Source organism: Miniopterus schreibersii (genome assembly GCF_964146895.1).
Source record: "Miniopterus schreibersii genome assembly, chromosome: 13".
NCBI classification, from domain to species: domain Eukaryota; kingdom Metazoa; phylum Chordata; class Mammalia; order Chiroptera; family Miniopteridae; genus Miniopterus; species Miniopterus schreibersii.
This window is the reverse complement of record NC_138113.1, coordinates 57,789,014-57,816,149: the sequence shown is the minus strand read 5'-3', so window position 1 is coordinate 57,816,149 and position 27,136 is coordinate 57,789,014.

Here is a 27,136-nt window from a genome sequence, read left to right as displayed (position 1 = left end):
ATACTTTAGTTAACATTCCTCTTTTTATTGGGTCCAGTGCCATTTATTTTTCTATTTCTGTCTCACGGTCTTCATGACTTTGTATATGCTAGGATCTCTCGTGTTTGCTGTTTCATAGGAACTGGACTCATTCTCTCTCTCTCTCTCTCTCTCTCTCTCTCCCCCCCCCCCCACACACACACACACATATACACACACACACAAATGTAAATTACAGCAGGCATAGAAAAATGTAGGATCACAGTCTAAACCATTTTTCTCAAGTTGTTTATAACACTTTTATATTGTCAGTAACAAATGTATAACCCTGCTAAAAATAATGGGCTCTACTTAGCAGTAAATGACAGGTGGGGCCAACTTTTCCTTATGTTCTCATGCACTTTTCACTTGGTTGTGTTATTTGATTGTGTATAGCTCAGACCAGAAGACAAATGCTATGATTCATCTCCAGTCTGAAGCCTCATTTAAATGACACTTTGTTGACATTAGCATTCCTAATTACTTAACGACGAATCAGATATGGTTCATTGCTAGTAAGTGTAGAAACATGTTGTCTGAAGGATGTAGTTTAATTAGTATACTCTTAAAAACATGTCCCTCATGACCATTGGATGTAATCATTATTTTATGTATTTAACTGTGGAATTCATATTTACTAATCAGGCCACAGAAGAGATTTTTAGTTCTCAAACCTTGTTAATAGAGCATAGTTAGATTTTAAAAGGTGCCTGCAAAATCTTAACAGAAACAGATTACTTTAAAAAAATAGCCATCATTCCGATAAAACAGTTATTATACCTACATACTAATATAATATCCATAAAACTACAAAGAAGGGATAAGCTGATTGTAATTCTGTCTTTAATAATTTAGGTTTAGGAGATTCACATTACTCTAAACCACAGTTTATTTAGGTATTTTTATAATTGATTAATGATTTTGAAAATGACCTCATTTCAAGGGTAACTGGTGATTTCTATTTTTCATCCTATTGCTTACTCGTTAAACAATGAAATTAGATACATTCTATATCCAGAAAACCCAATGTATAAAACCTGAACTTAGCCTTGGTGGGAGAGAGCGAGTGTAGTGATTGTCCTTCCACACAGGGCATTTTCCTGATGGTCGTGTCTTCCATGGACTGTCATTGGTACTTAACTTCTGAGAAGCACCCTGTTTCTTCTCTTTTCTTTTTTTAACATATTTTTATTGATTTTTAAAGAGAGGAAGGGAGAAGGGATAGAAACATTGATGAGAGAGAAACATCGACGGGCTGCCTCTTGCAGGCCCCCTAGTGGGAATCAAGCCCGAAACCTGGGCATGTGCCCTGACCGGGAATCGACTCTGCAACCACTAACATCACCAGCCAGGCACACCTTGTTTCTTAATGGGAGTTGTCACTTGTTATACTTTATATATATTATATGCAGACATACATATATATACATACTAAAGAAAATTAGTTTGCAAGGATTTAAAACACCCAATAAAGAGGATACCATGAGCATAACCTTTGTGAGAACTTTCTAGTATGCAGCCATGAGCCCCCTGATCATTCATTGTGCAGGATTCTCATTAGGGTGTGACTCGTGCAGACGCCTCAGGACCACTGCTCTTGCTTTATCTGCAGGAGTCAGTCAATATTTCAGCAACTGCACAAGCTCTGACTCTTGCTGTTCCCTGGGAGACTTTCCACACCCTCCGGAGGCCAGGGGCTCGCATCCCAGGTACTGCCAGCAGCAGTCATATCGTCAATGCTACTGAGGCAAGCATAATATTAGAAATACTACTTTAGGCCTTACTATATGTCTGGCATCTTTATAGTCATTTTACTTCATTCACTTGTTTACTCCTCTGAGCCATCTACTGACTTCAGCATTATTATTATTATTCCCATTTTAGAGATGAGGGAGTGAAAATACCGAAATATTTAGCACCTGTCTGAAGGTCATGTACAAGTACTAACGGGTGGCACCTGCATTTCATAAAAACCTTTAGAAGTTATAAATAAGAAATTTTTGTAACTTTGAAGAATTAAGATCACTACTCATTTGTAAGGTTACAAGCTATCGTCAATTTTTACAGTATCAGAAACATATAGGACAATAATTTTCAGGAAAATGTATTGAAATAGTTATAAAAACCACTTGCAGTTCTTCTCCCACAAGCACATAATGAGTTCATTTTTAGCTTTTTCCTTAGATCGCTATGACTTGTGACAGTTTACTAGTGGTTGGGTGGCACTTGCCTTTCCAACAACCTTTTCCTGAGCAAATATCAAGGAGGGGCCCTTGGCCTCGGTGTAGCTGTCACACGGCCAGCCATCAGGAGCCTCTCCATTTGCTGAATTCCTGCTCAGATTAGAGTTTTCAATGTTGTATTTGTTGTCCTGCTGAAGACTACATTGTCCTCCTGTATCCTTCCAATGAAGTCACATACATGGGTACGGATGGAAGCCTTTTATTTATATAGATTCGGGAAAGTATTTTCTGTATTAAAACCTATCAAGTTATTCTATTAATGGGCAAAGGTTACTAAAGTAGGCTTCATTTTTTTTTAAGTGGACTTTAACACATAAACAGTTCTCTAAAACACAGACTCTTCAGTATTTAGAGTGAGACAAACTTAGACTCAATTTCTAGCCACGCCAATCACTATATATAAGATTTGGGGTTACATTTTTAATCCTAACTTAACACTATATTGGTGGAATCATTACTAGCCCCATTTTACTTATGCAGAAATTGAGGCTGAGATGGAAAGTTACTTGCTCCAAGTCATACAGAATAATGGAGCTGAAATATAGACTCAGGTATTTGACTGCAAATCCCATGCTCTTAGCTATTACAGCAAGGAACCTGAAGTTGCCCGACTCCCAGAGCAATCTTTCCACTACCACAGGTCACTGAAAATATAGAGCAGGACCCAACAAGAAACACATCTGCGTCCATATATGAACATGGAAATGAGCGTGTACACATGTCATTCAAGATTCCTAATTGCATGCAGCAGAGACTGTTGGGAGTAATTAAAACCGAACTGTAATTCATTGGAAGGTTCTAGAAGAAACTATATGATAAACACCTACTAACAAAAGAGGGGCAAGGGGAGCCTCAGTCAAGGTCATAGGGCAGGAATCACTTGCTTCAGATGTTGCCATTGGTAACACCTCCTTCGTCATCACAAGATACCCAAGCCACCGGGTGCTGCCCAATACATGAATGCTGAACCCTAGATTAAAAGTTCTAAGAAAAAATATGGAAATGGCCAAGGATGGGTCAACTGGCTGCATCTTTACCTTCCAAGGCGTGGGAAGAGAGTGTCTCTGGCCCTGCTTTCCGCCGGGGACTCTTCTTCTGATGAGAACTTTGTTGCACCTATGAGCGAACCATGCAAAACCTTTCTGTGCCTGACTTGTTTGACAGAGCATGGCACCCTCTAGGTCACTCGCGCTGTCTCCAAAGGCAAGGCCGCATTCCTGCACGCTGCTCTGCGTAGGCCCACTGTGTGTATGTGCCACAGCCGCTTCAGCCAGCTGTCCGTGGACATCTGGGTTTCCCTTACAAGTGGAATCTAAAACAAAACAGGACAAAATAAAACCAGGCTCATAACAACAGAGACAAAGCAGGCGGTTGCCAGAGGGGAGGGTGGTGTTGGTGGGTGAAAAAGAGGAACGGGAACACGGGGAGTAATTGTGGTAAGTTTGCACGGCCACAGAGATTGCTAAAATCAGTATAGTGATCACGTTGTAAGGTATATAAATGCCAAATAACTAGATTGTATACCCGGAGCTAATATGTTTGATACCAACTATACTTATATTTAAGGAAAAGGTGGTTGGATTTTGGGAAGCCAAAGAGAACAAATTTCCAGCCGAAATGGTACAGAATTATATCCAATAAAGTGCTTTTTGACATTAGCTGACACACTGAGAGAGCTGCTTCCAGATAGCAAAAAGCATTACAATGTTTTGAGTGAAATACAATGGAATTTACTAATAACATGATGTTTGTAAAAATTTTAAATTTGAGATAATTAATAGTTATAATAAAAGAAAACTAAAATTGAAATGTTAAAACGTTTAGTCAAAATGCATATGAAATGACACTATATTTGTAGTTAGATTATGTGTGTAAGTAGGTCACTCTGGTTAAAGCAATAACTTAAACTTTTTTGAAGCTTTGGATGGAAGAAGAGAGACAGAAATGCATTGCGCTGGTCCCAGACTATTCTGGTCTTTTTGATGCCTCATATGGGGTCTTAGAAATGAATAGCCAAGATATTAGAGAATATTCTGATGTGGAATAATTGTTTGATTTCCCTTTGAGGGACAAAGGAGCAGAGCACGTCTCTGTGGGTGAGGGCAGGGTTCTCCTTGAAGTAAATCAGATTTCCCTTGTCAGTCCTTCTGAGATGCCACGGGGAAGAGGCTCTTGACTTGAAGGGGGGAGAAATCTTTTGTCTCTTGGGCTTAGGGAAGCTGGCCCAGAAACCCTGGTATAGAGTCACCTGCGGTTATTTTTTAACAGCTTTATTGAGGTATAATTAACATAATTAATGGCACTTATTTAAAGTGCGCAATTTGATGAGTTTTGACAAATGTATAGGCCCATGAAAACATCACCACAGTTAAGAGAGCGAGCTTATCTATCATCTCCTGAGGTCTTTGTAATTTACTCCTACTCCCCTGCCACTCACCTGGCCCCGGGCAAGCACTGTCCTGCTTTCTGTCCGACTGCATTGCATTTGTTAGTTTTATACAAATGAAGTTATACCATATTTATTTGTTTTTCTGGGCTTCCTTCACTAAAGTACGTTTTAAGACTCACCCGCCTTCTTGGGTATACCAATAAAACATTGTTTCTCTTTATTGCCGAGGAGTGCTCCGTTTTATGGATGTGCCATCATTGATCCATTTATTTGTTTATGGACCTTTCCATTGCTTCCATTTGGGCCTGTTATAAATAAAGCCGCCATGACCATCTGAGTACGTTTTGTGCGAGCCTACGCTTTAACCAAGGAGCTGTAGAGCTGTTTCATTGAGAAGGTTTAGGGCCAACCTTAAAGAAAGAGTCAAACCGCTTTCCAAACTAGCTGTCCCTGGTTATATTTTCACCACCATATCTTCTCCATAACCTGGTAGTGCCCGCCTCTGGCACACGTGTCATAACCAAGGAACTGTACCAGCTCATTCCTATCAACTAACCACTGTTTGTCCAGGTTTTACTGGACATTCTTTTATTTCTTTTTTTCAGGGTCCCATTCAGGACACATTGTCCTTAAGCATCCTGTCTTTCCAATGTTGCTTCTTTTACTTAGAGGAATACTTTTAAAATTAATCTATGCTGGTGCATAAGTCAACAACTCAGTTTCTTTTATTACTGGACAGTGTTCCAGTATATGATATTATTCATTTTTTCTTGGTTGTTTAGGAAACACAATTTGTTTATTTATGCCTATTGAAGGACAGATTAGTTCCCTCTAGTTTGGGGCAATTAGAAATGGAACTGCTATAAACATTCGTGTGCAAGTTATATATTTTTATGGACATAAGTTTTCTTTTTTATCTTTATTTTTTAGTTACAGTTGACATTCAATGTTATTTTGTATTAGCTTCAGATGTAGAGCATAGTAGTTAGACAATTATATAGTTTATAGAGTGATCCCCTGGTATTTCAAGTACCCACCTGGCACCATACATGGTTATTACAATATTATTGACCATATTTCCTACGCTGCATTGCAATTCAAACTATGTACTTCTTTGTTTTTTCACTCCCTCATCTCTAGCAACTAGTATAGGACCTGGAACACAGCAGGTGCTCAATAAATATTTTTTAAATATAAAAAATAGCCACAGGGACCTCAAGTTCAGCATATGGACAGCATAAAATTCAGCAAAGTTGAGTAATACCCAGGAGTAGAATTGCTTGGTTGTATGGCAAGACTATGTTTAGTTTTGCAGGAAGCTGCCAGACAGTCTTCCAAAGTGTCTGTGGCATTTTGTATTTCCACCAGCAACGATGGCACACATTCTCACCAGCAATCAGCACTGCCGAGAGTCTGAGTGCTTGCCATTCTGATGGTACTATCTCTTTGTTTAAATCTGAGGCTAGTCTTCTAATTTTGGCATTTCCACTGAGCATGCTGTGCTATAACAATATGGCTTTAATTTGCATTTCCCTAAGGACTGATGATGTTGAGGACGCCTTTATGTGCTTTTATGCCATGCATATGTCTTCTCTGAGGGTGTGTCAAAACTTGTGTCTACTTGTTAAAATTAAACTCTTTTTATTTTAAGATAATTGTAGATTCACATGTAATTGTAAGAAATAATACAGATAAACCCTATGTAACCTTTACCCTTTCTCCCAATAGTAACATCTTGCAGGATATCGTAATGAAAAAGTAAAGTTACACAGCTGTCACCACAGGGCCTTTGTTAGTGCCTTTAGCCACACCCACTGCCCTCCTCTCACTGCTCTCTGATGGCCAGGTGTGTCTTCTATTCTAAAACACTATTTCAAAAACAGGAAAGGAATTGCACAGTATGTAGCTTTTGACAATTTTTTTTTCCTTCAGCATAATTCCCTGGAGATTCAACTGAGCTGCTGAGTATATCAATATTTTATTCCTTTCTATTGTTGATTGCTATTTAAACGTGAAGATATATTAAAGATTTTTTAAAGCCATTCACCCACTGAAGGATATCTGAGTTGTTTCCAGTTTAAAGCTATTTATTAAGAATAGCACTGATATAAACATTTATATAGGTTTTTGTGGAAACATAAGTTTTCATTTCTCTAGAATAAATGCCCAGGAGAGAAATTTCTGGGTCTTACGTATTTGGCAAGGTTCAACTATAATTTATTTAAGTACTTCTTCAGCCCCACCTTCTTACTCCACTCTTTCTGCAACTCCAATGACACAAATATTAAACATTCTGTTGTAATTCCAAAAGTCCCCGAGGCCATATTCATTATTTTTTCCTCTATTTTCTCTCTGTTGTTCAGACTGGGAGATTTCTTGTTCACATATTTGTTTTCCTGTCCCTTCTATTATGCTGTTGAGATCATCCACTGAGATTTTAACTTTAGTTATTGTATTTTTCAGCTTCAAATACATTTGGTTCTTCTATATGGCTCCTGTTTCTTTGCTGAGACTATTTCTTAGCTATTTTTTTCTACTTTTTTATTTATTGATGGCAGGTTCACACTTGCCTTTTGAAGCAGGTTTATCACGGTTGTTTTAAAATCATTGGCAGAAAAGATCTAACATCTCTGTCATCTTATGTTAACATTTATTATTGCCTTTTTAAATTCAGTTGGAGCAGGGAATAGTTCCTCCTCTTCTTGTTTTTTGTTTGTTTTTGTTTTTTGTAAAGAAGAGTTCTCAGTGGACACTTGGAAAATTTCACGTTATGTTTAAGACTGGATTTTATTCAAACCTCCTATTTAACTTCCTCACTACCACCAGGTAGAAGTAGAAAACCATGTTTTCATTCAGCCTCTTTTGACACCAGAGTGGGGGCTCCTTGGGAGAGCTGGTTGGCAGCAATGAAAGGGTGTGGTTCTCGGTGGGGGTGGCGCAGTGGTTGAGCATCAACCCATGAACCAAGAGGTCACCTGTTCAATGAGGCAGCCCATCGATATTTCTCTCTCATCGATGTTTCTGTCTTTCTATCCCTCTCTCTTCCCCTTTTTCTAAAAATCAATAAAAACATATTAAAATAAAATACTTTAAATAAAAAAAGAAAGAAAGGCGTGGCTCTCTGCTTGTTTGTCTCTGACACCATGATGCAGGTATGGGTGTTGGGAAATTTTGTTAAAATCGCATAAAGGTGAGAAGTCTTGGCTTTTTTCTCAGCCTTAACAGGTGTGGGTATGTTGGGGCAAATTTTGTGTCTGTGTGTTTTGTGGTGATGTCTGGTTGACATCAAGAGATAATTGTCCTTAGTCCTTCTGTCTTGCTGGGCTGTTCTTTTATTGTCTTTTGGTGATGGAGACCAAGGTTTTCTGAGGCTTTTTTTTTGGTAACTACCCATTAGTGCTTCTTGGTAGCTGTCTTCATCAATTCCAAACCCAGGAAATTCAACTCCGTCTTGTTTCTCTGGTCCCAACATCTCTAAGCAACATCTCTCCATCTTTCCAAGTCTTCTTATAGTTGTTTTATATACAATACACAGGTGTTCTGTCTGTATTTAGCAGAAGAAACAGAGGAATGTAGGTCTACTCTTAAAGAAGACCCTTCAACAGTTCATATAATACTGGTGTGGTGGTGATGAACTCCTTCAGCTTTTTCTTGTCTGGGAAGCTCTTTATCTGTCTTTTGATTCTAAATACAGAATCAAATACCTAACTTTGCTGGGTAGAGTAATCTTAGTTATCGGTCTTTGCTTTTCATCACTTGCCACTCCCTTCTGACCTACAAAGTTTCTGTTGCTAAATCAGCTGACAGTCTTATGAGAGCTCTCTTGTAGGTAATTAATTGCTTTTCTCTTGCTGCTTTTAAGATTCTCTCTTTGTCTTTAACCTTTGGAATTTTAATTATGATGTGTCTTGGTGTGGGTCTCTTTGGGTTCATCTTGTTTGGAACTCTCTGCATTTCCCGGACTTGTAAGTACATTTCTTTCACCATATAAGGAAAGTTTTTTCTGTTATTATTTTTCAAATAGGTTTCCAATTTCTTGCTCCCTCTCTTGTCCTTCTGGCATCCTCATTATTCAAATGTTGGTACGCTTGAAGTTGTCCCAGAGGCTCATTACACTATCTTCATATTTTTGGATTCTTTTTTCTTTTTGCTCTTCTCATTGGGTGTTTTTTGCATCCTCATATTCCAACTCCCTGATTTGATTCTCAGTGTCCTCTACACTACTGTTGATTCCCTGTAAATTTTCTTCATTTCAGGTAATATAACCTTCACTTCTGACAGTTCCTTTTTTATGTTGTTATTCTCACTAAGTCCCCTGAAGCTCTCATTAAGTTCCTTGAACATCCTTATAGCCATAGTTTTGAAATCTGTATCTTGTAGTTTGCTCACTTCTATTTCATTTAGTTCTTTCTCTGGAGATTTCTTCTGTTCTTTCATTTGTGGCATTTTTTTTTTGTCTCCACATTTTGGCTGCTTCCTGTGTTTGTTTCTATGTGTTTATTTCTGTGTAGAGCTGCTATGTCTCCTGGGCTTGGTAGAGTGGCCTTGTGTAGCAGGTGCCCCGTAGGGTCCAGTTGCTCATCTTTCCCAGTCACCTGCCCTGGGCACTCTAGGTGCTCCCCTATGTGGGCTGAGTGCACTGTCTTGTTGTAGTTGAGTCTTAATTGCTGTTGGCATTACTGGGAGGAATTGACCTTCAAGCCATCCAGCTGTGGGGGAACCAGCTGTGATTACAACAGGAGAGCTGCTGTGCAGGAGGCACCCTTATGGATCAGGATTTGCTTCAATGGGGCTTTTGTGTTCACCAAGTCCTCCCCTTGAGTGTGTCATTCAAGAATTGTAGGGTTGTAAAGAGGTGTGGTCAAAGCTGATCACTAGGTGCACTGGCTCTGGGGCCTTCTGGGAAGTGCAAAGTCAGCCTCTGCCTATTCCCTGCTTAGGGCCCTCAGTATAAGCTACATAGCAATCTGTAGATGGCTACTACTTGTGTTGGGCTTGGAGGTGCCCAGGAGAGGTCAAGCTATGAACCAATGCAGGCTGCAGCTAGTGCCAGGCCTGGGTCTACTTATTGAGAGGTATGGGGCATGCTGAGGCCAGCTGCTGCTTGTTTAAGAGATTTTTAGGAAAGTCCTAAGCCTGAGGCAAGAAAAGCCATTCATATGGAAAACCACTGGAAATGGCTTGGATGAGCCTGCAAGTAAGAAGGGGCTAATGGGTTTAAACAGGTTGGTGGAGACTCAGATATGGTGCCTGCCTGAAATTTCTGTGTGGGGAGGACTCATCAAAGGAGCAATGGCCTCTGCCAGCATTTCTGCCCTGGAGAAAGCTTCCCATCCAGCTCTTCCCTGATTCCTGGCAAGTTAGTTCCTCCCCAAATATCCCAGTTCCTTTCAGGCTGCTGCCCAGAGCTAGAGCTCAGAGGGAGTGCATCTGAGAGAGAATCCAAGGGCTGGCCCTTTAAGAGGAGCTTCCTGGGCTCCTGTAGCCTCAACTCACTCAACCTCAATCCCCGTTGATTTTTACAGGCTGAAGCTGTAGGGATTTCTTTTCCTGGCACTGGAACCCTGGGCTGGGGGACTGATGTGGGGCTGGGACTCCTTGCTCCTCTGGGAAACCACCACCAAATATCCTTCCCAGCTTTAAACAGCGGCACCAGGTGTGGGACTGCGGCAGCCTCCCCACGATTCAGCCCAGATTCCACCCCATGTTTCCACCCCTCCTAGTGATCTCGATGCTTCTTCAGTTCCATAGCTATAGGACTTCTGTTCAGCTAGATTTCAGGAGGGTTGTAATTTTGATGTGGTTGTGGCAGCCAGAAAGTACTGCGTTTATCTATGTGGCCATCTTGACCAAAAGCCTTATTATCATAAGTTTTAAAATGCTTGTCTGCATATTTTAAAAGAAACATCATTAAAAAAATAAACACAACTTTCAATGGATTTACCAGGTACAGTGGTGCCTCGGTTTTCGAATGTCTCCATTGAGGAACATTTCGGGTTATGAATGCTGTAGACTCGGAAGTAAGTGCTTTGGTTTTGGAACACACCTCGGAAGTGGAACATGCCACACAGCTTCCGCTAAGGGCAAAATCCTGAGGCCCAGCTGTCGGCTATGGATCCCTCTGTTTTCGGATGTTTCAGAACTCAAACGGTCTCCCAGAACGGATCACGTTAGAAAACCGAGGTGCCACTGTACAAGTAAATATAATAGAAGAAGTCTACATAATAAAAAAGATAACTGAATAAACAGGTAAAGAGAAAGGTAAAGTTGACATAATATTACTCTTGTGTTTGTGTGGAATATTTATTCTGTAACTATCAACTGTTCATGTTAGGAAAGCATGCTTTTGATAATACAAAATAAAAAGGAGGAAAAGAGATGCTGTAATACTGGATGGATCAACAGAGAAAGAAAATTTCAACAAACAGTATTTAAATATAATAGAGAAGTAATCATTAATATTATATCATGCATAAAAAGGAAACAATATGTGTTGATATCAAAACTGCTAAAAAAAAAAAAAGTGCCCTGACAGGTGTGGCTCAGTTGGTTGTAGTGCCCTTCTGTGCACCGAAGGGTGACATGTTCTATTCCAGGTCAGGGTACATACCCAGGTTGTGGTTGGATCCCTGGTTGAAGCACGTAGGGAGGCAACCCATTGATGTTTCTCTCTGACATTGATGTCTCTCCCTCTCCTTCTCCCTTTCCCTCTCTCTAAAAATCAATGAAAACATATCCTCGGATGAAGATTAAAAAAACTGCTAGAAAAATCAATCTAGTCAAACGGAAGAGAGAATAAATGACACAAATAAGTGAAAAAATTAAATAAGGCTAATAAATTATTGGAATGGAATCACGGAATCAGCACAATTATTTTATTTATTTCAAAGGTACGTAATTTATATTTTATCATTGATTGATCAATTGATTGATCTATCCTCCATCTCAGTAGAAATATGGCATCTACTTGAAATAGTGATACTGCTTTTTATATTTATTGAAATATGTCCTCTGCTGAAAATCTGGGCATCCACATTTATTCATTGTGTTACAAAACAATACATATCTGCAATTCAAGTTGAAGAAACCAAGTATCAATTGATGAAATTAAAAACAGATTTGGTTAGCCTAAAAAATTATGATGCAGTAAATAATAGCAGGTACAGTAGAGAAGCACTGGTATAAAATATAAAGATTTGCATGTTGACATATGTTACCTGAATTTGTTGTCTAATTTCCTTTGGTGTGCTCAAAACATTTAGGAATAGAGAATATAAAGCAAGCATAATCATAGTTTACATTGAAAAATTAATAAGTAAAAGAAATCAATATTCAAAAGACCTCCAAAGCTGTGGGCTACTTTGTGGAAAGGGTCTCTGTAAGTGTAATCTGATTTCTCAGGAGAAGTGGCATAATGAGTGAGGATTGCCTTGATTACAGGCACTGTGCCTAGCTCTACTTAACCCTGGGCAGATTGTAAAAGATATGAAAAAATTTTAGACTACTGGCTTTAATTAAATAAAAAATACCCTTTAGACCTCATTTTAAAAGTTGTTAACATAATAAAATGGAATGATACTAATTTTAATAGTGGGACATCACGGAGTAAAATTTCATTTATTGCTATGGAGTTTTAAATGCAGACTGGGCCTTTTGGACCCAATATTTTCAAGAGTTAAGTGATACCTGAAAAGTGTTCTGGATTGGCCCTGAAGAATGGGTGCCTGGAGAATATAAAAAAGGGGGTGAGAGGAACCTTGGGCGAGGGAAAAGGATCCCAGGTGACATGTCTGGAGAGGTCACTAAGGCAGAGTTGAGGCGTGGGATACTTATGTTTCAGAGCTATCAGGAAGCCACTGGCCATGCCGGGTGGTTTTTATATTTGTAAAAACAGCACTAAATGTGATGATCAGACAGAAGCATAAAATAACTTTTTTTAAGGAGCTCTTACTAGGAGGCAGATGTTGTGAAATGCTCAATGCACATTACTTCATTTGTTCTTTGCAGAAAGGATATGATAATATATATTAGGTAATGTTCTCATCTCTACAGATGCAAAACTGATCTTGTTATTGGTGCGAGTGGGGCTCTTGGGACGCCACTGGAATAAGCATTTCCGGAGGCCCCCACGGGAGGATGAGACTTGGTAGAAAGCTTTATTTTCGTGGAATTACACCCCTGGGTTTTCAAACTCCCATGTCCCTTAGTCCAGTCAGAAGAAGTATAGCTAAGTTTTCAATAAAGTTAAAAGCAAAACCAGTGTCTAGAATTTCCTTTCCATGTTGGAGCTGGATCCAGTACAGCATCAGGCTAGTTATAGTCCATTAGTCCATTGTGTGGTGGGGTCCTCAGGGCCATGGGCCATGTGGGCAAATGCCAGGAAGCCAAGCATGAGCCATGGGCCAAGCATGCTAAGAAGAACCAAGAAAGTCAAATTCCTTGTTCAAGGAATTAAGTATCCCAGATTTCCTATGCTTACAGTGGCCATGCCCATTCTGGCCAACCATCTCTGTCCCAAGGTGTGATTGACACCAAACACCTTCACTACACCCCCAACTTTTCTGGGCATGGGTCTATCTTCCCTTTGTTGGACACTTGGGGAGTGTAAAGTTGCAGCTTCCTAGTGAAGCTGCCCAAATGACATGCCTATAGTGGCTGGCTTTCCCCTTTGTTCCTTTTCTGTTATTAATAACTAGGTTAATTGCAACAGCATCAATCTGAAGACCTAAGTTAACTTGCCTTAAATCACAGAACTGACATAGTTAAGACTCCAGATCTAAACCAGAGCTAAAGTTTTCAAAAGCAACATTAAACTAATTTATTTGTATCCATGAAAAATTATTTTATGATTAAAAGGGACAGTTCTCCCTACAAATGTTCCTTTTGTTCCTTTGATTTTCTTCGCAAAGTGTCCTTTCCCTGTGGATTCATGTGAACAGTTCCTGAGTCTTTTTACAACATGCCCAACTGTTACCTCTTGTGTAGTTTTTCTTGATTTACTATGGATTTCTTCCCACCTTCCATTCCTGGTATAGAAATTGCACTTTAAACATAGCACTTACCATTAAAAAAAGTCTTTCCCTTTCAATCTCCTCTTGCCAGATTCTGAGCTTCTAGAAATGATTTCTTATGCATTTCTCATCAGATCTGTTCCTAAAATAATGATCAGCAGAAACTAAGCACCATATACATATTTTTATTGATTGAATAAATAATTTGGGAAACTGGCAACACACATGAATAATGCACTGCATTTTTTTCTCCCAACACTTTAAAATTTGTTAATTGGTTCTATTTGCTCCCAGAATCACTTAGTAAAGGGGATTTGTGGTCCTAAAATGTGGAACACATGGGAATGAAGAGCCGAGGCAATCTTAATGTGCTTGTGTGTATGCTTCATTCTTTTTTTTTTTTTTTCTGAGATGAGAGCAAGATAATTACCAAGGCTCAGTGCTAAGAATATTTAAAAAGTTGAAAAGTTTTGCAGAATGGAAGATTATTTTAAAATTCTTACCAAGTTCCAGTTACACTCCTGTTTTAGTCTAAATAGCTTTCAACCATACAGTAAAAATTATATAAAAAGGAGCCATTGAAGATGCACTCTAACAGTCTTTGCAATTTCTGAGCTAAGTGTTTCTTTCCCAAATACTTGTACTCTTTTCTTGTGGATTCAGCACTGGATTGAAGTGTTTCTTTTTCCTACCATCAACTTGAAAGTTTACTTTTTAATTGAGATTTATTTCCCATGCAACTGCAGAGGTTTATCATTGTGTGAAGGTCTGAACTTGACTTTCAATTTATTTACTTTAAAACCTTGAGATGTCTCCCATTTACATAGCTATCTCCCTAAGTGATGAACTCTATAGGTGACATTCACAAACTGTCAATTCCCTTTATCTCTGTTCTGTAGCTGAATAGCTGTTCTAGGGAAAGAGTAGGCACAAATTACTGCTGAAGGGTTTATCAATTGAGGGTCCTTGTGTACAGCTGGTTAAATTATATTAGTGAGGTACCATTATGCAACTACTTTGGAAAATCTGCAAAACAATTGAGTTGCTAGTGGTGATAGAGGGGAGGGGGGTTACACCTGCAAGTTTATTCTCTTAAATCCTTTGAATTCAACCCTGATGAGTGCTGCCAATCATTAATGTCCCCTGCTGCTGGATGCACTGCCTTCCCCTTTCTTTTGAAGGAAGATATAATTTTGCTTATACAGCACTAATTAAAATAGGGACTTTGTTCCTTAACTTCTTTTGTAAATAGGTCTGGAGAAATTTATAATCTCTCAGAAATACTGTGAGGCAGGCCCTGGGAATAAATACTGCTTTAAAAAGTTTCTGTGTATCCCCTTTGCTCTTTTCTACAGCTTTTCTTCCATGCTGTTGGAATGTGGGTGACACCTACTTGGAACATGACGCTAAAGCCAAAAAGGGTGGAACAACAAGGAAGAACTGAGGTCTTAGAGACAGATCCTTAGCCACCCCCTCCAAGCATTTCCATGAGAAAGACATGAAGGGTTCTTGTCCTAATGCCCTTTGTAGCTAACGCCATATTGCTGTCTATTTCTTCATTTCGTTCTTCATTCAATAAAAATGTCATGCTTTTCACGGCCTTAAAAGAATATAAATGAAGCCGTTTGTCTTCCTGCCTAGTACAACTCCCTTTAGCATTACCTTACAGCACAATTGAAGGACCAATAACTTAAATACTTCTATTTCAAGATTCTGAGTTTTGCTAATATTATTAGTCAAGAGTAGTGATCAGCTGAAATCTGTTTAATGGGGAGAGAAGATGGATCGATGGGCAGGAGACTGATGCCTGCTTTTCCACCCCAGCCTGAAGGAGGGAGCATGCCTCCAGCTCCCCTGTGTCATGGAGGACTTTTTGTTTCCTGGAGTCCTGCCAGAGGAAACATTCAGCATTTCCGCTCTACTTCTCCTCTGTGGAGATAGCTATCTCATATTTGAGGTAAGCAAGTTCTCTTTTTTTGCTTTTTAAAATGTACTGTTGTTATGTATTTAAGAGGAGTGTTTCAAACTATGCATTCTTCATGTTTCTTGAGTCAGAAGTGGCTCTGATACTTTCTAACTGTATGATTCTTAGCAACTTACTTTATATGCCTGAGCCTGCTTTAGGATAGTAAGAAGTCAGGAAAATTCCAGGACGAGCGGAAACTGAGACAGATAAACAGCAGTTTGCGGACACCTGGTAAATCCTTTCTTCCCCAAACCAAGGACACTTAAGAATAAATGGTTTGCACTCCTCCCCAACCAGAGTGAGTAGTTTAAATCACCCTACTCAGAGAGACATTTAACAGAAATCCAATTAGTGCCATTTGCCAACTGCACCCAAGGACGGACAAATTAAGAGAATAAATTTCATTTTGGTATATCAGCATAAAGCTGATGAACAGTCTATTGATCAGCCCCTAAGAACTACCCTAAACACCCAGACTTCAAAACCCCTGAAAATGAAGGTCCCAGTGCACTCTCCCTCCAGGGAGCACACCGGAGACATTCCCTCCCCCTCGCCTTCCCCCACAGGCATGTGATCTCCTAAACTCTAAGGGACCTCCGGAGACTTGCAATCAGGGGAGCAATGGGCAATGGCAGCTCCTCTGGGCTAACCCCCTGAACCTGTCTCCAAGGCCCCCTTCCCTCTGACTTCCAGTGGGCCAAGGCAGCCCAGCCTGGGCTCTCCTGTTTCTTCTAAGCCCTTGTTTCACTGTCCTGAGTGTGTTTTTGCTGCAGCCAATAAATTCTTGCCTGCTTTTCTACACTTTGTCTCTTGATTGCAATCTTTCCTTCAAGAAGACAAGAACCGAGGTCTCATCACCTCCCCAGTAACAAGCCTATTACTTGATTTGTACAATTAATAGACCTCACAGTGTTTGGAAGGTGAAAACATGTTTTATGAATAATATCTAATCACCTTCAGGTGTCTGCTGAAATCTTTACTTTAAAATTTCCCAAAAGGCAGAATTTACAATGTAGCCCTCCTTCCCTTTCCTACGCTTCATTCAGCGCCATTGCTCTGCAGTCACATCAGCATCAAACATATTGTATATGTCAGTTGTATTTATTTTTCATCATCTTGTTCGCTAATCTATCTCCAGTGCTAACTCTCTGACACATAGTTGACACTAGATAAATACTAATTGATTGAACAAAGAATTGAATGAAATAAGGCCTTACATTCCATATTTTTCTATTTTGACTATTATAAATAATGCTAATGCTAACATTTTTAAACATGTATTTTTGACCATATGAATGATATTACCTTAGGATAGATTCTTATAAGAAGTGATTAACTAATTCTTTCTGTAGTTACATGTTTCCATCTGATATTGTTGATGGTGGCAGGAACCACACTGGGTGTTAGACCCGTGGGGTCAGACTAGACCTGGGGTCGGCAGCCTCAGTACTTGAGTTCTGGGTAGGAAAGAATTCAGAGCCAAGACTCCAACTATAACAGAACATCTATTTATAAAATCAGAGTAGAAGGAGTAATTCATAAGAGAAATGGGCTTAGGAAACAAGTTATAGAGGTAAAGGAACGGCCCTTGGAGCTTGGGAGTGAGGGAGGTCAAGGTGAAGTGCCTCAGGGGATGGAGAGGAGGAAGGAAAAGGCACAGGGTGTGCTCCCTGAAGGGAGAGCACACTGGGTCCTCTGTCCTAAGTGTTTTAAAATTGGGAATTTTAGGGGCGGTCCCAGGGGAAGATCTCAATAGAATATTCAGCAGCTCTCCAGCTGTGTCCTTTCAGGGTTGAGGTTTACTCTGATTGATTGGCCAGAACAAGGGCAGGGGGTCATTATTCAATGCAGCTGGTCCTGAAGTCAGCCTTGGTGTTGCTTGTCTGGTTTTGCTGCTTTTCTGGGCCTGGAGCTGAATACAACTGAGGCCTAAATGTTATCTCTAGTGAGGAACCGTCAGGGGGTAATGATCAGCAATACGAAAGGTCTGAGGGTAGGGAGGGGGAATCCAAATCGCATGACCAGTGATATGCTAGGGAGGAAAGGTCACCCTGGGGATGACCTTGGTAGATACAGAATTGTCCTACAATTGTCCATTGCTAGGCCTCTGGGGCTTTTCACCCTGGTGGCCCTCTGTACCTGGCCCATCATCCTTGCTCTGCTCATGTCTGTCTAACTGCCGACCACAATATTACTTCTATTCAGCATAAAAAGATAATCTTTAAATCTTTAGCATTTCTTTAGTGAATTTCTGCTGTAAATTGTTACCAACTTCCATTTATTTGAAAAATATATATTTCATTTTAATTTTTTAAAAATTTTATTTATTTATTTTTAGAAAGAGAGCAAGGGAGAGAGAGAAACATTGATTTGTTGTTCCACTTATTCATGCAGTCATTGGTTGCTTTTTTTATGTCCCCTGACCAGAGATCGAACCCACAACCTTGGCATATTGAGACGATGTTCTAACCAACTGAGCTACCCAACCAGGCATATTTCACCTTCATTTTTAAGAAATATTTTTGGTAGATACAGAATTCTATGATGAACCTTATTTACTTCCCACCACCACCACCACCACTGACTTTTGGCTTCTGTGAGCATATTCCATTGTTTTCTGGCCTCCACTATTTCTATTGAGAATTCAAGTGTTATTTTTATTGTTCTTTTTATGTAATTAATGTGTCTTGTTTTTCTCAGACTGTTTTAAAACACTATATTTAATATTTAGCAGTTTCTTTGTATTTATACTTTTTAGAGATTCTTAAATTGTATAAATTGAACTCTTTCAATAAGTTTGAAAAACATTTGACCAAAATTCTTTTACTTTTTTCTGTCCACCTCTCATTCCTCTCCTATTGGTAATTAAGTTCTACTTTAGGAAATAAACCCTCTTCATGTCTTTCAAATTAATTTTCTCTCTGTTGTTTATATTGGGTGATCTGTTATTCCATCTTCAAGTTCAATGACTTGTATTTTTACTTTCTTGAAAACTTTCTATAATTTCCCATAAAGTAAAATTTTCTTTCTGATATTTTATTTTCATTTAAATATTTAACAGATTTATTTTTTAAAAAAATTTTTTGTCAGCTTTTCAATGTGTCCTCTTGCATCAGTTTTTTCTTTTTCTTTTTTTCCCCTGCATATTTGTTGATCATGGCTAATTCTTTTATCTGGTTTTTGCTTTTATATTTCTTATCTGTAGAGCTATATAGCTATATCTATATCTTTATGCTTTCATATTGGACATTTGGGATTATACTTTGCAGAGTGATTATAAAGATATTATAGGGGCTCTAGATCACATGTCTTCTGAAGAGTCACAATTTTTGTTCTACTAGGCAGTTATCTTATTAGCTTATCACCTTTAACTTTTACTTTTCTTCAGTTATAGATTGTATAATAAAAACCTGATAATTATCAACCCATCTAAAGTAGGGAGCTCAACCTCAATACTGCCTTGAAGGTGAACATCAACTGAGGTCTACGCTTTGTCCTTTTGAACTTCCAGTTGTTTTTCTTTTTTTCTTATTTTTTTAAATATATCTTTATTAATTTCAGAGAAAGGAAAGGGGAGGGAGAGAGAGAGATAGAAACATCAATGATGAGAGAGTCATTGATTGAGCCCGCAACCCGGGCATGTGCCCTGACCGGGAATCGAACCCTGATCACCTGGATCCCAAGTCGATGCTCAACCGCTGAGCCACGCCTGGCCGGGCTCCAGTTGTTTTTCTTTTCTAGTCTCTTTGGAATCTGCTCCTCCCATGTGCATAGATCACAGATAAACCACAAAATTGTTGAGAGGGGATTTTGAGCAGCTTTCAGGTCCCCACAAACACTATGCTGTGGGGCTCCCCTTTCCTGCATTTCCTTACCAATTTTCAACTGTTTATGCTGACACCTTAAGCAAAAAGATCTCTAATTTCTACTTGCCCTTCAACTTCCCTGCATTATATACACTCAAGAGAGGCCTTGATAGAAAAGCTGTATGAATGTGGGTCATACCCAGCTTACTTTTCTTCTTTTCTCAATGGTTGAATCTCCTCCAATTTCTGTATTTCCTCCATTTCTCCAAATAGTTTTTGATAATTGTCCAAATTTTATAATTGCTACCTGCTACCACATACTACAAATTGTATTGTTTATTGTAGCCTCTGGTACATAATAGTAGCTCACTAAATGGTAATGCATCTTTTGCAAATATAATTATTTTGTTTATTTAATTAGTATTTGAGATGATAATTTCAATGATGATAATAAAAAAAGAGAACTCTAGTCTAACATAGGCTACTCTTCCATTACTAAAACTCAAATTCATGATTTACTTTTAGACCAATTAATGGGAATAGAAATCATTGGTAAAAGTGTGCTTTGTACTTTAATCAAAATAAATAAAATATGTTATAGGTATTAAGTACTCATTTATATGAGGCACATTACTTTTAGGGCACAATAAATAGTTTTAATCATACATAAATATGTAAAATTTTTTCTCAATAATTAATAATTCTAGTTACTTTATATATGGTTATTTCTATGAACAGATTATCTGCTTTCAGGAAAGCATTTCTCTATGATAAAAATAAAGGTAAAACTTTAATAATAATATGACTAAGCTATAAAAGTAATTTCTCAACATCATCTCTCTTCCCTTATTTTTCTGCTGTAGGTATTTTGGTGGTAATGGTTTCCACAGCAAGTTAAATGGCAGGTCAGCTGGTCAGGCACTAGGATACATGCAGGTATGCAGTGTTTCCTTTGAAATGTGGATGTGATTACTGGAGCATTATTTTGGATGATTTTAACATACTTTTAGAAATTATGGCACAGAAAACTAGAGGGATCAAATTGGCCTGAGGTCTTTTTCAGTAGAGCCGCCTACTAATTCTGATTATCCACTGATTTTCACCCTAAGAAAGACATGCATTCCTATCTTGTTCAAGCCACTGTTATTTTGTTTCCTTTGTTATGAACAAAATCTAATCCTAAGTGAAGCATAATACCTCCAAATGCCTCTGGACAACCTTATCTTTTCCCGAGCATTTTTTGCCCTCACTTACAGGTGAGGCATTAAAGGGCCCATCACTCTTCCACTGTATCACTGTATTGTAGCATTAGCCCATGAAAAGAAATGAAGTTTAAAGGCCAGGCACTGGCAATATTAGCTTTGCCAAGTAGCTGAAAGGGGCACAGGGGTTGGTTCAGTGAATGTATAAACATTTTGCTAGAGCTGAAAGCACTTAAAAATGTATCTTCAAAATATTTGCCTTACTGATTAGTTCACCTAATAAACCATGTTGCTTACTGTAGCATCTGGTACGAAGTAATAGCTCACTAAATGGTAGTGTTTCTATTACAAATGTTATTATTCTGGCTGTTCAATTAACACAGGCATACCTATCTTTATTATGCTTTACTTTACTGTGCTTCACAGATGTGTTTCCTTTTAGCAATTGAAGGCAGATCCTCCACCAGCAAAAGCCTACACCTCACTTTATTTCGATATTTGCTTTATTGTAGCTGTCTGGAACCAATCCACAGAACCTCTGAGGTATGCTTGCATGTGAGATGATAATTTCGATAGTGATAATCCTTATGGAATAAAGATAGGTAAGCTTTTGAGGTCAAAGCCACACTGCCGAACATTAAATTAGATGCTAAGAAAGAAGAGCTATCTTTTCTTCCCTATTCACGAGCCCCTCCCCAGAGGTGGTTCCCATGCTTGTGATTGCACAGCCTCCCACAAGGAAGAATCCTTGTTGCTGTGGTAAGTTAAGGAAGGAGGGGAGTATTTCAACACACAAACTGACTTTTGCCCTGGAGTGAACATGACTGAAATGATGAATCATTAGCTAAGATCTAATATGTAGCACAATTTTAATATAATATCCGTTAACAATATGGAAGGATTTAGTTATAATAATTTTTGGTATAAAAATTGTAAATTAATTAATGATCACAGACCACTCACAACAATATGTTTAATAAGAATCCCGCTTTTATTTCTTGCATAAATTTTCTAACAGCTTTAAATATGCTAGTTTTTATTTAGATATATTATTATGCTCTAATGATTCCATAGGAATTATAATGTAGTTTAGTAATGTTTTAGAAATTGTTCTCAATTGCAACTAATTCATACATTTGTTGGCTTACTATGAAACAGGGCCAAGTCACAAACACATACGCATGGCCCACGCACATATGCGCACACAGTGAACAGAAAGCTGGACTCTGTCACAGTACCGAGGACAGCAAAGTATGTAGAAATGTTCATGATATCATAAAGCTGGGTGTGGTCCTTGGGCCCATCACCTATTAGATCATTAAACTTCTCAGAGCCTCAGTTTTCTTAATTATATACTATACTCAATAGCAATTCTCAAGTATAAAGTTTGTATGCCTTGGATGCAGTAGCATTTAATGAATATTATGTTAGTAGGTATAAACTGATCCTGTCATATAGACCTGCTTGCTGATTTATTTCTAAATGTTAATTTAAGCATTGCACAAGGAAAATATTTTTAAATCTCTGATAAAAAAAAACAAAGCAAAAACCATGCCCTAAAATATTACTGCCTATTAATTAGAAGCTAGAGTTGCTCACCGCATTCTCGAGGGTTTTCCTAGGCCTGTCACACCACATATTCTCTATGCAGGGCTTGAATTTATGTCACTTTTAGACTCTGCCACACAACTTACCACCCAGTTACATTTCCCCCCTTAATCAATAGTGACTTTCTGTGTGTTGTTTGTATCTGCAAATGGATTTTAGTTTCTTCACAAATCTGCAACAGGCCTAGCCCCAACCACAGAACTGGGTAGGTGAAAGGTTCTTGGACACTGATTAATAAAAACAAATATTTATCAGAGTTAAATAAAAAATAAAATTCTGTAATCAGCAGTTTAATTATGATAGAAAAGTTTTATTTGAGAAAGAGGTGTTTATTGTCTACCTCACCAGTGTATACTTGCAAATCTCCACAGAAAACCCCATATTAATTCTTCTTGTGAGAAGGGGCTCAACTAGAAATTTATTGTGAGGCAGAGCAATCATCACACAGAAAATATAAAATTAAAGGTGGTGATGCATTCAATCTGAGCAGCTTTCAATACTTTCTGACTCCAATTAAATCTGTAGATTACAAAAAACAAAACAAAACCACCAACTAAAAAAACATATATTCAGTATCCATATCAGGCCAGAATTAAAAATTTGACTACTAAATAAGGCCTTTTAAAATTATTTCATTACTTTCAGAAGCTGAAAGAATTAATTTAAATTTTTAAAAATTATTTACTATTTTATTATTATTATTATTATTTTATATTTTATTTTCCATCACCATTTATTCCTTCTATGCCCTCTTCCACATCCATCCACCCGCCTCCCCCCTGCCCCACAATCAGCACACTGCTGTCTGTGTTAATGAGTTCTTTCTCTAGTTTTTATTTTTTTCTCAATCTTTCCACCCCCCAGCAGTGCCCCCCCCACTGTCAGCCTGCTCTCTATCTATAAATCTGTCTTCTATTTTGCTTGTTAGTTCAATTTGTTCTTTTAAAGTCACATTGTGATAAACCATCATTTTACAAATGAAAGCAGATCTTTGAGCTTAGAATTATCTTCATTACATCAATACTTGTACATGCACATGTATTGAAACTGAACTGCTAAAAATCAAGAATAAATAGATATTCTTAAAGGCCACAAAGAAACAGACAGATTTTCAAAAGATTTTAATGGAATTTAATCAGTTGATTCTCAATATTAAATTACAAGTACAAAGTGCCATGAAGCAAATATATTCATCAAAAAGAACATCTCTAACAAATACCAAAATAATCACAATCTTATGAACTAAAGCATTGTGATGCTAGAACAGAACTAAACCTCTAGACCAGTACAAACAAAATAACTCAGAAAGAGGCTCTCACTTGTGTAGAAACCTGATATGATGGATGAAGAAAGGACTATTGAATAAAAGGTATTATAATGACCATATATATTGAAAAAAAAATGTATCTGCTACCACTCTGTACCAAAATTAATTATGAATGAATTAGATAGACAAAGAGAGAAATTTTAAATGAAAGGAGAATATGTTTTTGACACTGAGATAAGTAAAATTTTCTTAAAACAAGTCACACAATATTAACCCATTAAGAAAATGATTGATCATTTTAACTATATTAAAATAGTCATCAAAAATCATTGAAGAAATGAAAAACTTAAGCCAAATTTAAGCCTACATGTTACCTACATAATTAAGAATATGTTACCTACATAATTAATATTAAATAATAAATACTATATATTGAATCCACATCATATAACAAAAACCTGCAGAAAAATAAGAAAAGGCAAATAGTGAAAATATGACCAGCAGATAAGAGGTATTTCAGATAAGAGGAAATCTGGATTTAAATGTAAATGAGATAAAGATGTTATCAATATGGCAAAATAAGATATTCTTGACTTTTATCCCTCACAGGGAAAACAACTAACAACTATTCAAGAGCAACAAACCCTGAGAGAGTCCAAGAACACAGGGGTGAGACTGAAGCACCTCCTTGCACCTCAGAGACTAAATAAACTGTCTTACTAAGTAAGAGAAGTGACTACATGGTGACCTCATCGCCCCTTCCCCAGGCCAGAGCAGTACCACATGGAGAGGTCTCCCTGAGCCTCTGGTTCTTTCATTGGGAAAAGAGAATATAGGGAAGACAACCAGCACCCCCATAGCATTTAGGTTGCTTTGTGATACCCCATACCCTGATCTTGCCACGTGGTTTAGGGGAATCTGCTGGGCTCAAACACTGGGAATTGGCTGTGACAGAAAAGGGAGAATGTTTGTGAAAACCAGCACTCAGATCTTGACTGACCTAGTTCATGCCTTCAGCACCCAAGTAGTAATTGTAACCATGCAGAAATTCCATTTCCTTAACATAACACTTTCTCCTTTCTGCCCATCCACTCCCTTCTTTAGTCATTAATCTCTTAGAACATCAGATTCTGGTCTATATCAAACTATCTTAAGAACAAAGCAGCAGGTCCGTAGATCACAAAAACAGAGTTTCAGTCAAGTTAAAGATAATATCTGACTTCAGTTGTATTTCAGCCCCAGGCCCATGAAGGAGGGACAATCCTATTGAACAGTGCCATGGCTAACATCAGGACCTGATACAATAATACACTACTCCCTACCCTGGTCCAAACCAATCAGTAGAGCCAACTCCTTTATCCACCATAATTAATGATTTTTCCCTTATATAACCCATCCTCTGGAAGCCAGCAGGGAGCCGGCTCTTTTAGCTCCCGCCCTCTCCTACCCATGCAAGGGAGCTAAAACATAGCCCCACCTTCTGAGGAGTGTGTCTTCTGGGCTTCCTTTGACCAGAGGGCTGGCAACAACTCCTGGAAGTTGTGTGGCCCAGCAGTGTTCAAGCTGAGAGAAGGGCAGACAGAACTGATATTTTGCAAAGCAAAGCCAGTGGCCCTGATTGGCCTGGGAACTTGGGATGCAGGCTGGCTTGAGTTAAAACAGCAAATAAAAAGCCCCACAAACTTTAGAGCTATATCTTCTTCTACATCCAAACAGGAATCTAATTTGTAGCTCATTGTTGAATTTCAGCCTATCCAACCAGAGAACCTAACCAGAGCACACAAAAAATTGTGTAGTGCATTCAACAGCTGTACATGTAGTGACACTTAAACAGCATAGTTCATGGCTTCTCATATCTGCAGAGAAATAAAACAGAGAAAAACCAGTGCACACTCTAGCCTAATTCAGTTACCCAAACAATAAACTATATAGTCTCTGGACCCTGTCCTGATGCCTTGCCAGGGCAGGGAATCTAATTCACATCCCCTTATATTTCTGAATATAGTACCCAGTGCCAACCATCTAGTAAACCTGACCAGGGAATTCAAGCAACTATGGAATTCATCCTTATAGCCTCGCTTGGGTAGGGAACCAAGCCAGCAGTCTTAACCAACTGTTTTCATCCAGAGGCATACCCCTTCCATCTTTGTGCTCAGATCTCAAACAGTTGCCTTGCCCTAAAATAGGCCATAATAGCAGGTCACACTCACCCAGGGTCATTACCAGTAAATATAGCCAGAAACCCAAACTGAGCTGAATTCTGAACTGTCTCTGCTAGAGAAACGTGTTAAGTCTGAAAGTGTGCCAATACCAATGTAAGAATTTAAGGACTATGAAAAATCAGGTAAATATAATATCACCCAAAAAAAAAACTAATATAGCTGACCCTAAAAAAATGGAGATCTGTTAACTGTGAGAAAAAGAATTCAGAATAATTATTCAAAGAAAGATTAGAACTACAAGAACACAAAGACAACTAACAAAATTAGGGAAACAATAAATGAACAAAACAAGAAATTTGATGAGAAAATAGCTACCATCAAAATAGAAAACATCAAAAATCTTAGACTGAAAAAATACTGTAACTCAACTGAGGAATTCAATAGAGAATTTCAAAAGTAGATTTGACCATGCTGAAGAAAAAATCAGTGACATGGAAAACAGAACATTATAAATTTCCCATTCATAAGAGCAAAAAATATAAAGGATAGAAACAAATAAATCCTATAAGAATATGGAACAATGAAAAAACACACATAATGTTTGCATTCTGGGAATTTTAGAAAGAGAAGGAAAGAGCAACGGTAAAAAACTATATTTAAAGCAATAATGGCTGAAAACTTCCTGATCATGGGGAGAGTAACAGGCATTCAGGTCCATGAGGCCCAAAGTACCCCAAATAGGCTGAACCTGAATAGGATTACAAGAGACACATTATAATTAAAATGTCAAAAGTCAAAGACAAAGAGATAATTTTATGAGCAGCAAGAGACAACAGAGGAGTTACATATAAGGGAACCCCCAAGACTAACAGTGGATTTCTCAACAGAATCTTTTCAGGTGATGAGATATTGGAATGGCATTATTGAAAAAAATGTACCTGTCAATTAAGAATTCTATACCCGACAGAACTGTCCTTCAGAAATAAAGGAAGGGTAAAGAATTTCCTGAACAAAGAAAAGCTGAGGGAATTCATTACCACCAGTCCTGCCTTACAAAAATGCTAAAGAGTTCTTTCAGTGGAAAAAAAGAACTCTAATTAATATCATTAAAAAATAAAATAGTAGTGTGAATCTCCCTGGTAATGGTAAATATATAGTCATAGTTAGGTACTGCAATACACTTACAACTCTAGCTTAAAAGTTAAACATAGTAAAAATAGCCATAGCTACAATAATCTGTTATTTGCTACACAATATAAAAAACATGTAAACTATAACAACAGTAACATAAATGTGATGGGAGAAAAATAGCCATAGCTACAATAATCTGTTATTTGCTACACAATATAAAAAACATGTAAACTATAACAACAGTAACATAAATGTGATGGGAGGAGAAGTAAAAGTTAAAGTCGATGAATTCTACTGAATTTAAATTGTTATCAGTTTAAAATAGAATGTTAT